The following is a 12649-nucleotide window of genomic DNA, read 5'->3' as shown; positions in this document are numbered from 1 at the left end:
TAGAAAATCTTAACAGACCCATCACAAGCATGGAAATTGAAACTGTAATCAGAAATCTTCCAGCAAACAAAAGCCCAGGTCCAGATGGCTTCACAGCTGAATTCTACCAAAAATTTAGAAAAGAGCTAATGCCTATCCTACCCAAACTCTTCCAGAAAATTGCAGAGGAAGGTAAACTTCCAAACTCATTCTATGAGGCCACCATCACCCTAACACCAAAACCTGACAAAGATGCCACACAAAAAAGAAAACTACAGGCCAATACCACTGATGAACATAAATGCAAAAATCCTTAACAAAATTCTAGCAATCAGAATCCAACAACACATTAAAAATATCATACACCATGATCAAGTGGGCTTTATCCCATGGATGCAAGGATTCTTCAATATGTGCAAATCAATTAATGTAATACACCACATTAACAAGTTGAAAAATAAAAGCTGTATAATTATCTCATAGATGCAGAGAAAGCCTTTGACAAAATTCAACATCCATTTATGATAAAAACTCTCCAGAAAGCAGGAATAGAAGAAACATACCTCAACATAATAAAAGCTATATATGACAAACCCACAGCAAACATTATCCTCAATGGTGAAAAACTGAAAGCATTTCCCCTAAAGTCAGGAACAAGACAAGGGTGCCCACTTTCACCATTACTATTCAACATAGTTTTGGAAGTTTTAGCCACAGCAATCAGAGCAGAAAAAGAAATAAAAGGAATCCAAATTGGAAAAGAAGAAGTAAAACTCTCACTGTTTGCAGATGACATGTCTACATAGAAAACCCTAACGACTCCACCAGAAAATTAGTAGAACTAATCAATGAAAATAGTAAAGTTTCAGAATATAAAATCAACACACAGAAATCCCTTGCATTCATATACACTAATAATGAGAAAATAGAAAAGAAATTAAGGAAACAATCCCATTCACCATTGCAACACAAAGAATAAAATACCTAGGAATATATCTACCTAAAGAAACTAAAGACCTATATGTAGAAAACTATAAAACACTGGTGAAATAAATCAAAGAGGACACTACTAGATGGAGAAATATACCATGTTCATGGATTGGAAGAATCAATATAGTGAAAATGAGTATACTACCCAAAGCGATTTATAGATTCAATGCAATTCCTATCAAGCTACCAACGGTATTCTTCACAGAGCTAGAACAAATAATTCACAATTTGTATGGAAATACAAAAAACCTCGAATAGCCAAAGCTATAGCCAAAGCTATCTTGAGAAAGAAGAATGGAACTGGAGGAATCAACCTGCCTGACTTCAGGCTCTACTACAAAGCCAGTCATCAAGACAGTATGGTCCTGGCACAAAGATAGAAATATAGATCAATGGAACAAAATAGAAAGCCCAGAGACAATTCCACGCACATATGGACACCTTATCTTTGACAAAGGAGGCAAGAATACACAATGGAGAAAAGACAGTCTCTTTAACAAGTGGTGCTGGGAAAACTGGTCAACCACTTGTAAAAGAATGAAACTAGGACACTTTCTAACACCATACACAAAAATAAACTCAAAATGGATTAAAGATCTAAATGTAAGACCAGAAGCTATAAAACTCCTAGAGGAGAACATAGGCAAAACACTCTCTGACATACATCACAGCAGGATCCTCTATGACCCACCTACCAGAATATTGGAAATAAATGCAAAAATAAACAAATGGGAACTAATTAAAATTAAAAGCTACTGCACAACAAAGAAAACTATAAGCAAGGTGAAAAGACAGCCTTCAGAGTGGGAGAAAATAATAGCAAATGAAGTAAGTGACAAACAACTAATCTCAAAAATATACAAGCAACTCCTACAGCTCAATTCCAGAAAAATAAATGACCCAATCAAAAAATGGGCCAAAGAACTAAATAGACATTTCTCCAAAGGAGACATACAGATGGCTAACAAACACATAAAAAGATGCTCAACATCACTCATTATCAGAGAAATGCAATTCAAAACCACTATGGAGTACCATTTCACGCCAGTCAGAATGGCTGTGATCAAAAAGTCGACAAGCAATAAACGCTGGAGAGGATGTGGAGAAAAGGGAACCCTCTTACACTGTTGGTGGGAATGCAAACTAGTACAGCCACTGTGGAGAACAGTGTGGAGATTCCTTAAAAACCTGGAAATAGAACTGCCTTATGATCCAGCAATCCCACTGCTGGGCATACACACTGAGGAAACCAGAATTGAAAGAGACACGTGCACCCCAATGTTCATCGCAGCACTGTTTATAATAGCCAGGACATGGAAGCAACCTATTTGTCCATCAGCAGATGAATGGATAAGAAAGCAGTGGTACATATACACAATGGAGTATTACTCAACCATTAAAAAGAATACATTTGAATCAGTTCTAATGAGGTGGATGAAACTGGAGCCTATTATATAGAGTGAAGTAAGCCAGAAAGAAAAACACCAATACAGTATACTAGCGCATATATATGGTATTTAGAAAGATGGTAACGATAACCCTGTATACGAGACAGCAAAAGAGACACTGATGTATAAACAGTCTTTTGGACTCTGTGGGAGAGGGAGAGGGTGGGATGATTTGGGAGATGGCATTGAAACATGTATAATATCATATAAGAAACGAGTCACCAGTCCAGGTTCAATGCATGATACTGGATGCTTGGGGCTGGTACACTGGGATGACCCAGCGAGATGGTTCGGGGAGGCAGAAGGGGGGAGGGTTCAGGATGGGGAACACTTGTATACCTGTGGCAGATTCATGTTGATATATGGCAAAATGAATACAATATTGTAAAGTTAAAAAATAAAATAAAATAAAATCTTAAAAGGTGATGCTGTTAATGTGCTGCTCTCAGTATATCAGCAAATTTGGAAAACTCAGCAATGGCCACAGGATTGGAAAAGGTCAGCTTTCATTCTAGTCCCAAAGAAAGGCAATGCCAAAGAACATTGAAATTATCATACAAGTGTGCTCATTTCATGTGCTAGTAAGGTATGCTCAAAATCCTTCAAGATAAACCCCAGTAGTATGTAAGAAGAACTACTTCCAAATGTACAAAGTGGTTTCAGAAAGGCAGAGGAGACAGAGATCAAATTTCCAACATTTGCTGGGTCATGGAGAAAGCAAGGGAGTTCCAGAAAAACATCTACTCTGCTTCATTGACTATGCTAAAGCCTTTGACTGTGTGGATCACAACAAACTGTGGAAAATTCTTAAAAAGTTGGAATTATCAGATCACCTTACATGTCTTCCAGAAAAACTTTATGTGGGCCAAGAAGCAACAGTTAGAACTGGACACGAAACAACTGACCAGTTCAAAATTGGGAAAGGAGTACATCAAGGCAGTGTATTGTCACTCTGCTTATTTAATTTCTATGCAGAGTACGTCATGTAAAACGCTGGGTTTGGTGAATTACAAGCTGTAATCAAGATTTCTGGGAGAAATATTAACAACTTCAAATATGCAGATGAAACCACTCTAATGGCAAAAAGTGAAAACGAACGAACTAAGAGCCTCTTGATGAGGGTGAAAGAGAAGAGTGAAAAACCTGGCTTAAAACTCAACATTCAAAATACTAAGATCATGGCATCCAGTCCCATCACATGACATATAGAAGCGGAAACAATGGACACAGTGACAGATTTTATTTTCTTAGTCTCCAAAATCACTGTGGACGGTGACTGCAGCATTGAAATTAAAAGACACTTGCTCCTTGGAAGAAAACCTATGACAAACCTAGACAGTATATTAAAAAGCAGAGGCATCACTTTGCCAACAAAGGTCTTTCCAGTCAAAGCTATGGATTTTCCAGTAGTTATGTACAGATGTGGGAGTTGGTCCGTGAAGAAGGCTGAGTGCCGAAGAACTGATGCTTTCAAATTGTGGTGCTGGAGAAGACTCTTGAGAATCCCTTGGACTGCAAAGAGATCAAACCAGTCAATCGTAAAGGAAATCAACCCTGAATATTCGTTGGAAGGACAGATGCTGAAGCTGAAGCTCCAATACTTTGGCAACCTAATGCAAAGAGCCAACTCATTGGAAAAGATCCTGATTCTGGGAAAGATCTAAGATGAAAGAATAAGAGGACAGCAGAGGATGAGACAGTTTGATGGCATCACTGACTCAATGGACATGAATTTGAGCAAACTCTGGAAGATAGTGGAGCACAGAGGAACCTGACATGCTACAGTCCACGGGGTCACAAAGAGTTGAACACAACTTAGTGACTGAACAGACAGCAACAACACAGAATGATAAAGGGATCAAATCATCCAGATAATATACACCTGTAGGTGTATATGCAAGCAACATCAGAACATCTAAATATATTAAACAAATATAAACAATTTAAAGCAGAAATAACACAATAGTAGTAATGAATCAATATCCACTTCACTTTCAATACAATTAATTTCTTGCCTTTTCCTGCTTCTAGAGCTGCATTCCTTCCATTCCTTGGCTTTTGAAATCTTCTTCCATCTTCAAAACTAGCAGTGTAACATCTTCAAACCTCTCTCTGCTTGTATGTCATTTTCTACACTGTAGTTAATTTTCTTTCCTTCTCTTGTAAAACACATGAGATTAACACTTAGGATTCACCCAAATAATCCCAGATAATCTCCTCACTTCAGAATTCTAGCTTGTTCACTTATAGAAAGTCCATTTTTCTGTATAAGGTATTATTTTGAGTTCTAGGGAATAAGCTCTGGTTATCTCTGTGGGTTATCTTTATCTTCAGTCTTCCACACCATACAATCCAGTAATTTTGTGCCTACATATCTACCCAGTTGATTTGAAAACTATGTCCACACAATAATCTGCAACTTAATATATATAGAAACCTTATTCATAATCATTAAAAAAAAAAAGCCCTGGAAACAACCAATATTCAGTATGGGAGTAGATAAACAAATGGTGGATATTCATAATCAGATACTATGTAGTGATTTAAAAGACGAGCTATCAAGTCTTGCAAGGACATGATAAATTTAATACATATTGTTAAAGAACTCACTCTGAAAAGGTTACATAGTGCATGACTCTATATGGCAAAATGAAAAACTACAGAGAGGCTATCAGTGTTCACCACAGATTCAGGGAGATAAAGGTTCAATAGGAGATGCACAAGGAATTTGATTAGAGTGGTGAAGCAATTTTGAATGACATTATAATGATGGATATGTGAACCCATAAAATTCTACAACTGGAAGCATGAATATTTATGCATGCAAATGTTAACAATTAGGTCATCGGACTCCAAAATGAAATCAGAGCATGACAAAATAAACTAACTTCTATTATAGAAAAGAATGTGAGAAAAATTACTGACGTATGTAACTCTGGCAATGTGGGGGTCTATACACTGAAGGTAAAATAATCTGCACATTAAAACAAAGTAATTGATAAAGTAGCTTCATATCAGGTATGGATTAAATAATTTTGTAATGTCAACTAAACATATGCACAACTTAAGAGTTGCATATTAAGTTGTATTTGGGGCAAAATGAGAACTGCAGCCTGGGAGATGGCACATCAGTTAGCTCTGGGAAACTGCTCCAAGGAGGCAGAAGGGGAAGATATGCTATATAGAAGTTTGTAACAAAGGGAGCAGACAATCTGAACATAAAGATAAGGTATCAAGTTAAGGAATTCAGCATTTTGTGTATGGGAAGATGCAAGCCTCTGGGCTCACTGAATACATTCCTTTCATATGCACCTCAGCTATCTGAGGCCAAATCCTATTTCTTTGTTCACCTTAAGGAGTGGCAGATGGTTGCTCCTTGTATTCCCCCATCTCCTCAGCAATCACCATGGGGGGTGGCAGCATCTGCTGGATGGCAGTTTTGGGAAGGTTCATTCACATTTGAGGCCAGAAATCAATGATGGCTGTGACATTTCTTGTTTATTGATATGACAGGAGATATTTTCATTTGACAATAACCTCTATAAATGTGTACTGGAATTGAAAAATTAAATAAATTTACAGAAGATAAGGAGAGCCAAGTTTCTCACTGTTGAAGAGGAAAGTTACAGATAAGCAGCAGGAGGAGGGTAGAATGATTCACAGGGTAATGAAATGGAGTTGAAGACATTAATGAACTCATGTTTATTTTTATACAGATATATATCATAAAACAGATATATGTATTGATATGGGTATATACACAGATTAGTACACATGCACACATATTTCCTTTCTCTGTCAGCTGAGAGAGCCTAGAAACAATAATATCTCAGAAGTAATGAGCACACCTAGTGCTCAGACCTTGGTTTCTAATATCAATCTCCAGTAAAAGAAACTAGGGATCCTTGGGAAAATGGATGGTTCTAGGAACAAATTAGGAAATACATAAGGTGTATATGAAGAATTCAAAATTGAGAAAGTGCTCAAACTACAATGATAGGGATATATCAAAGGGACAAAGTAGCCAACAAAAAAGTATTAGTTGCTCAATTGTGTCTGACTCTTTGTGACTCCACAGACTATAGTCTGCCAGCTTCCTCTGTCAATAGGATTTTCAGAAGTGGGAAATATAAGGCAAGTGCACAGAAAAAGAGTGAGCTGGGCAGTCAGGTGAAAGGGAAATTTATTAGAGGGAAATGAGAGGGTGACTGGCCCTTAAGGAGAACCAGTGTCCTCCCTTTCTGATGGGGTCTTTCTTATACCCTGGCAATGAAAAATTCTCTGAAGGGATGGTTAATTTTTAGGCTGAAATTGAGTCCTGTGGTCACATAGCTGGAGGTCTGGAATCTGGCAGTATCATAGCCTTGAGAAGGTAGGTGCAAGTAAGAAAACAGAATGTCATTTGGGCAATTCGGTCAGTCTCAAGGATCACTGTAATTTTATTCTTTGTTTGCAAAATCAATATAATGAGCCATTTCTACTCACATAGCCCCCATGTGGGCTCTATCATTCCAGCCTTTTTGATTTAGGATGAGGGCCAAAGATCAATTTTCTGTAACTGCTCCCTCTGGGACAGGGGTGTCATGGGGCTGAGATAAGAAAAGGCTGGAATGTGGGTCAAGGGGATTTGTGTGGGGTCAAAATTTTTTATAATTTGAGCGAGTTAGAAGTAGCTCATGGATAGTTGATTGGTGAAGGCTTGTAAGTGGTCCTGAAGAAATTTTGAAAAAAAGATGAATTAAACATGAACTGAAAATCAGAATGAAGGTAAGTAGGAGAGGGCCTAGAAAAGGTAGGACCCAGGGCATCCAATTCCAATTGCTTAACTAGTTTTCCCATGAATTACTGAGGTGTTGATGTATTCTTGAGGCCTTGTTTGTCAGATTTCTTGCTGTTGCCTTTACAATGCCTGATTTATTAGTGTAGAAGCAGCAGGCAGCCTCCAAAAATAGGCAAAGGCCTCCTTTTTCTGCTGTGAGGAGGTCTAATTCTCTTCTGTTTTGGAGGACCACAGCTGCCAGGGAATCTAGCTGGTTTTGGATAGTGATAAGGCTGTTAGCTATTTCTTCTAGGCTTTCAGTGAGGTCTTTAGAAAGGCTTTGATAGTAACTTAAAGAGGTTGTGATTCCTGTGGTCCCTGTCCCAATCCCAGCCATTCTTCCTAAACTGATTAATAGAGGAATGAATTGAATTGCCCACCTGAGCTGGTTATGAGTTAGTGGGATAAGGAGGGTCTGATTGTTAGGAGCAATAGAAATAACTGGGGCCAGAGACACCAGAGTGCATGTTCCTGTCCAGTTAGTGGGAAGACATAAATAGGTGGTGGCTCCACATAAGAAAAATATTCCAGGAGTAAGAAGACAACAGCTGAAATCAATAGCAAATAGGAATCTTTCTGGGAACAGGTTAGTAGTCTCTGAAACGGACAGTGTACTCTCCACTGTAGCCCCTACAAGAGGAGTATTTATGGCATATGCATAAGGGAGTCTCCCTGAGAAAGTAAGAGAATGTCCCACAGTTGCAGAGACGTGGTAGACAGATTGGCCTGAAGGGAAGGAGAGATGTGAATTGTGATTACAGAGGTGTGGTGGTATAGTTCCTAACTGGAGGTAAGACTTGTTTATAGTTTTTTCTGGAAAAATAGAAAGGAGCCTGTTGTTGTAGATCAACATCAGAGGTAGTGGGTCCTCCTACAGCTGGTCCTTTATGAGGAGAAGTGAAATCTGTAAGGAGGGAGGTCAGTATCTTGTCAGAATTGTGAATTTTATCAATTGATTATAAGTAACATTAAGGAAAGTTATGACCAACCTAGATAGCATATTCAAAAGCAGAGACATTACTTTGCCAACAAAGGTCCATCTAGTCAAGGCTATGGTTTCTCCAGTGGTCATGTATGGATATGAAAGTTGGACTGTGAAGAAAGCTGAGCACTGAAGAATTGATGCTTTTGAACTGTCATGTTGGAGAAGACTCTTGAGTGTCCCTTGGATTGCAAGGAGATCCAACTAGTCCTTTTAGTCTGATTCTAAAGGAGATCAGTCCTGGGTGTTCTTTGGAAGGGCTGATGCTAAAGTTGAAACTCCAATACTTTGGCCACCCTCATGCGAAGAGTTGACTCATTGGAAAAGACTCTGATGCTGGGAGGGATTGGGGGCAGGAGGAGAAGAGGATGACAGAGGATGAGATGGCTGGATGGCATCACTGACTCAATGGACTTGAGTCTGAGTGAACTCCGGGTGTTGGTGATGGACAGGGAGGCCTGGCGTGTTGCAGTTCATGGGGTGGCAAAGAGTCGGACACGACTGAGTGACTGAACCGAACTGAACTGAACATATGTATAATAAAAAAAGAGAGAGAGAGAGAAAGATTATCCTCTACATGTGTGAAAAAAAAGTGTTTATGTAAATCCATTGATCTGTGGACCTGGGGAGTCCAGATCTGTGGATCTGGATGAGGAGATGGATAAGCAAATCCAACAATCACTGCTCAGGGTCCAGTTTGAGGTGTTGAGTAAACAATGGGTCAGATTTAGAGTTCTGAATAGGCAGACAAGGTTTGGGGCAGGGTGAGTTATAGGCAAGGTATTAATGTGAAGTTTGGACTGTAAAAGAACAGGGAGTAAGAGTAAAATCATGATATAGCATCTCATGTCAAAAGGGAGAAAATGATAAAATAAGAATCCAGGTGTAGAAATAAATTTGGGTTGGTGTGAACTCTATGAAATCTCCCTAGAGCCAAAGAACAGTTATAAAGTCAAGGAGTAAAGGCAGATCAGTAACAGTGGTGTTTCTAGGAAAGGTAAAAGCTTACAGTATAGTTTCAACTCAACAGCCCTATTAATGCTTGGCTTAACAACAAACATGCTCACAATATACCTTACTCCATCCCTTACAGTAAAAACCATAGGACATCAATGATACTGAATTTATGAGTATACAGACTATGAAGACTTAAGCTTCGACTCCTATATAATTCCAACATCAGAATTAAAGCCGGGGGAATTACGACTAATAGAAGTTGATAACCAGGTTGTTTTACCCATAGAAATAACAATTCGAATACTAATTTCCTCCAAAGATATATTGCACTCATGAGCTGTACCTTCCTTAGGACTAAAAACAGATGCAATCCTGGGTCGTCTAAATCAAACAACCCTTATATCAACCCGACCAGGCTTATATTATGGTCAATGCTCAGAGATCTGCGGATCAAATAATAGCTTTATATTCATTGTTCTTGAACTAGTTCCACTAAAATATTTCAAAAAATAATCTGCATCAATATTATAAAATCATCAAGAAGCTATATCAGCACTAACCTTTTAAGTTAGAGATTGAGAGCATAATACTCTCCTTGGTGGTATGCCACAACTAGATACATCAACATGATTAACAATAACTCTATCAATATTTTTAGTCCTTTTTATTATTTTTCAACTAAAAGTTTCAAAACACAACTTTTACTATAATCCAGAATTAACATCAATCAAAACACCAAAACAAAACATCCCTTGAAAAACAAATTGAACGAAAATCTATTTGCCTCTTTCATTACCCCTATAATCCTAGGCCTCCCCCTTGTGACTCTTATTGTTCTGTTTCCTAGCTTATTATTCCCAACATCAAATTGACTAGTAAGCAACCTCCTCATCTCTCTTCAAGGGTAAATACTTCAACTTGTATCAAAACAAACAATGGGCATTCACAATATCAAAGGACAAACATGGACATTAATGCTAATGTCCTTAATCCTATTTATTGGATCAACAAACCTACTAGGCCTGCTGCCTCACTCATTTACACCAACCATACAACTATCAATAAACCTAGGTATAGCCATTCCCCTACGAGCAGGAGCCGTAATTACAGGCTTCCGCAACAAAACTAAAGCGTCACTTGCTCATTTCTTACCACGAGGAATGCCAACCCCATTAATCCCAATGCTAGTTATTATCGAAACTATCAGCCTTTTCATTCAACCGGTAGCCCTTGCCATGCAACTAACAGCCAATATTGCTGCAGGACATTTACTAATTTACTTAACTGGAGGGGCCAAACTCGCACTAATAAGCATTAGCACTACAACAGCTCTTATTACATTTATTATTCTAGTCCTACTAACAATTCTTGAATTCGCAGTAGCTATAATTCAAGCCTATGTATTCACCCTCTTAGTTAGCCTATACTTGCATGACTACACATAATGACACACCAAACCCATGCTTACCACATAGTAAACCCAAGTCCCTGACCCCTTACAGGAGCCTTATCTGCCCTCTTAATAACATCCAGTTTAATCATATGATTCCACTTCAACTCAACAGTCCTATTAATGCTTGGCTTAACAACAAACATGCTCACAATATACCAATGGTGATGAGACATCATCCGAGAGAGTACTTTTCAAGAACATCATACCCCAACCGTCCAAAAAGGCCTTTGCTACGGAATGATCCTTTTCATTATTTCTGAGGTCTTATTCTTTTCCGGGTTTTTCTGAGCATTCTATCACTCAAGCCTTGCCCCCACATCTGAATTAGGCGGCTGCTGACCCCTGACAGGTATTCACCCACTTAACCCCTTAGAAGTCCCATTACTCAATACCTCCATCCTATTAGCTTCAGGAGTCTCTATTACTTGAGCCCACCATAGCCTTATAGAAGGAAATCGCAACCACATATTACAAGCCCTATTTATTACCATTGCACTAGGTGTATATTTTACATTATTACAGGCCTCAGAATATTATGAAGCACCCTTTACTATCTCAGATGGAGTTTATGGCTCAACCCTTTTCGTGGCCACAGGCTTTCATGGCCTCCATGTCATCATTGGATCTACTTCCCTAATTGCTTCTTCCACCAATTAAAATTCTACTTTACCTCCAATCACCACTTCGACTTTGAAGCTGCCACTTGATACTGACACTTTGTAGATGTAATATGACTTTTCCTCTATGTATCTATCTATTGATGAGGCTCATATTCTTTTAGTATTACCTAGTACAGCTGACTTCCAATCAGTTAGTTTCGGTCTAATCTGAAAAAGAATAATAAACCTAATATTAGCCCTCCTAACCAATCTTACACTAGCTACACTACTTGTTATTATTGTGTTCTGACTCCCCCAACTAAATGCATACTCAGAAAAAACAAGCCCATATGAATGTGGATTTGACCCTATAGGATTAGCCCATAAAATTCTTTCTAGTGGCCATTACATTTCTTCTATTTGACCTGGAAATTGCACTCCTTATACCACTACCATAAGCCTCACAAACAACTAACCTAAACAAAATACTTACCATAGCCCTCTTCCTAATTCTCCTATTGGCTATAAGCCTAGCCTATGAATGAACCCAAAAAGGACTAGAATGGACCAAATATGATATTTAGTTTAAAACAAAATAAATGATTTTGACTCATTAGATTATGATTAAACTCATAATTACCAAATGTCCTTAGTATATATAAATATTAGCATTAACAGTATCTCTTGCAGGACTATTAATATATCGATCCCACCTAATACCATCATCACTACGAACAAAGCTAGTGGAGGTGATAGAATTCCAGTTGACCTATTCCAAATCCTGAAAGATGATGCTGTGAAAGTGCTGCACTCAATATGCAAGCAAATTTGGAAAACTCAGCAGTGGCCACAGGACTGGAAAAGGTCAGTTTTCATTTCAATCCCAAAGAAAGGCAATGCCAAAGAATGCTCAAACTACCGCACAACTGCACTCATCTCACAGGCTAGTAAAGTCATGCTCAAAATTCTCTAAGCCAGGTTTCAGCAATACGTGAACCTTATGGCAGAAAGTGAAGAGGAACTCAAAAGCCTCTTGATGAAAGTGAAAGTGGAGAGTGAAAATGTTGGCTTAAAGCTCAACATTCAGAAAACAAAGATCATGGCATCCAGTCCCACCACTTCATGGGAAATAGATGGGGAAACAGTGGAAACAGTGTCAGACTTTATTTTTCTGGGCTCCAAAATCACTGCAGATGGTGACTACAGCCATGAAATTAAAAGACGCTTACTCCTTGGAAGGAAAGTTATGACCAACCTAGATAGCATATTCAAAAGCAGAGACATTACTTTGCCAACAAAGGTTTGTCTAGTCAAGGCTATGGTTTTTCCTGTGGTCATGTATGGATGTGGGAGTTGGACTGTGAAGAAGGCTGAGCGTGGAAGAATTGATGCTTTTGAACTGTGGTGTTGGAGAAGACCTGT

This window comes from Bison bison, unplaced genomic scaffold (assembly GCF_000754665.1).
Source record: "Bison bison bison isolate TAMUID 2011002044 unplaced genomic scaffold, Bison_UMD1.0 scf7180017864088, whole genome shotgun sequence".
Lineage (NCBI taxonomy): Eukaryota > Metazoa > Chordata > Mammalia > Artiodactyla > Bovidae > Bison > Bison bison.
This window is presented reverse-complemented; position numbering follows the sequence as displayed.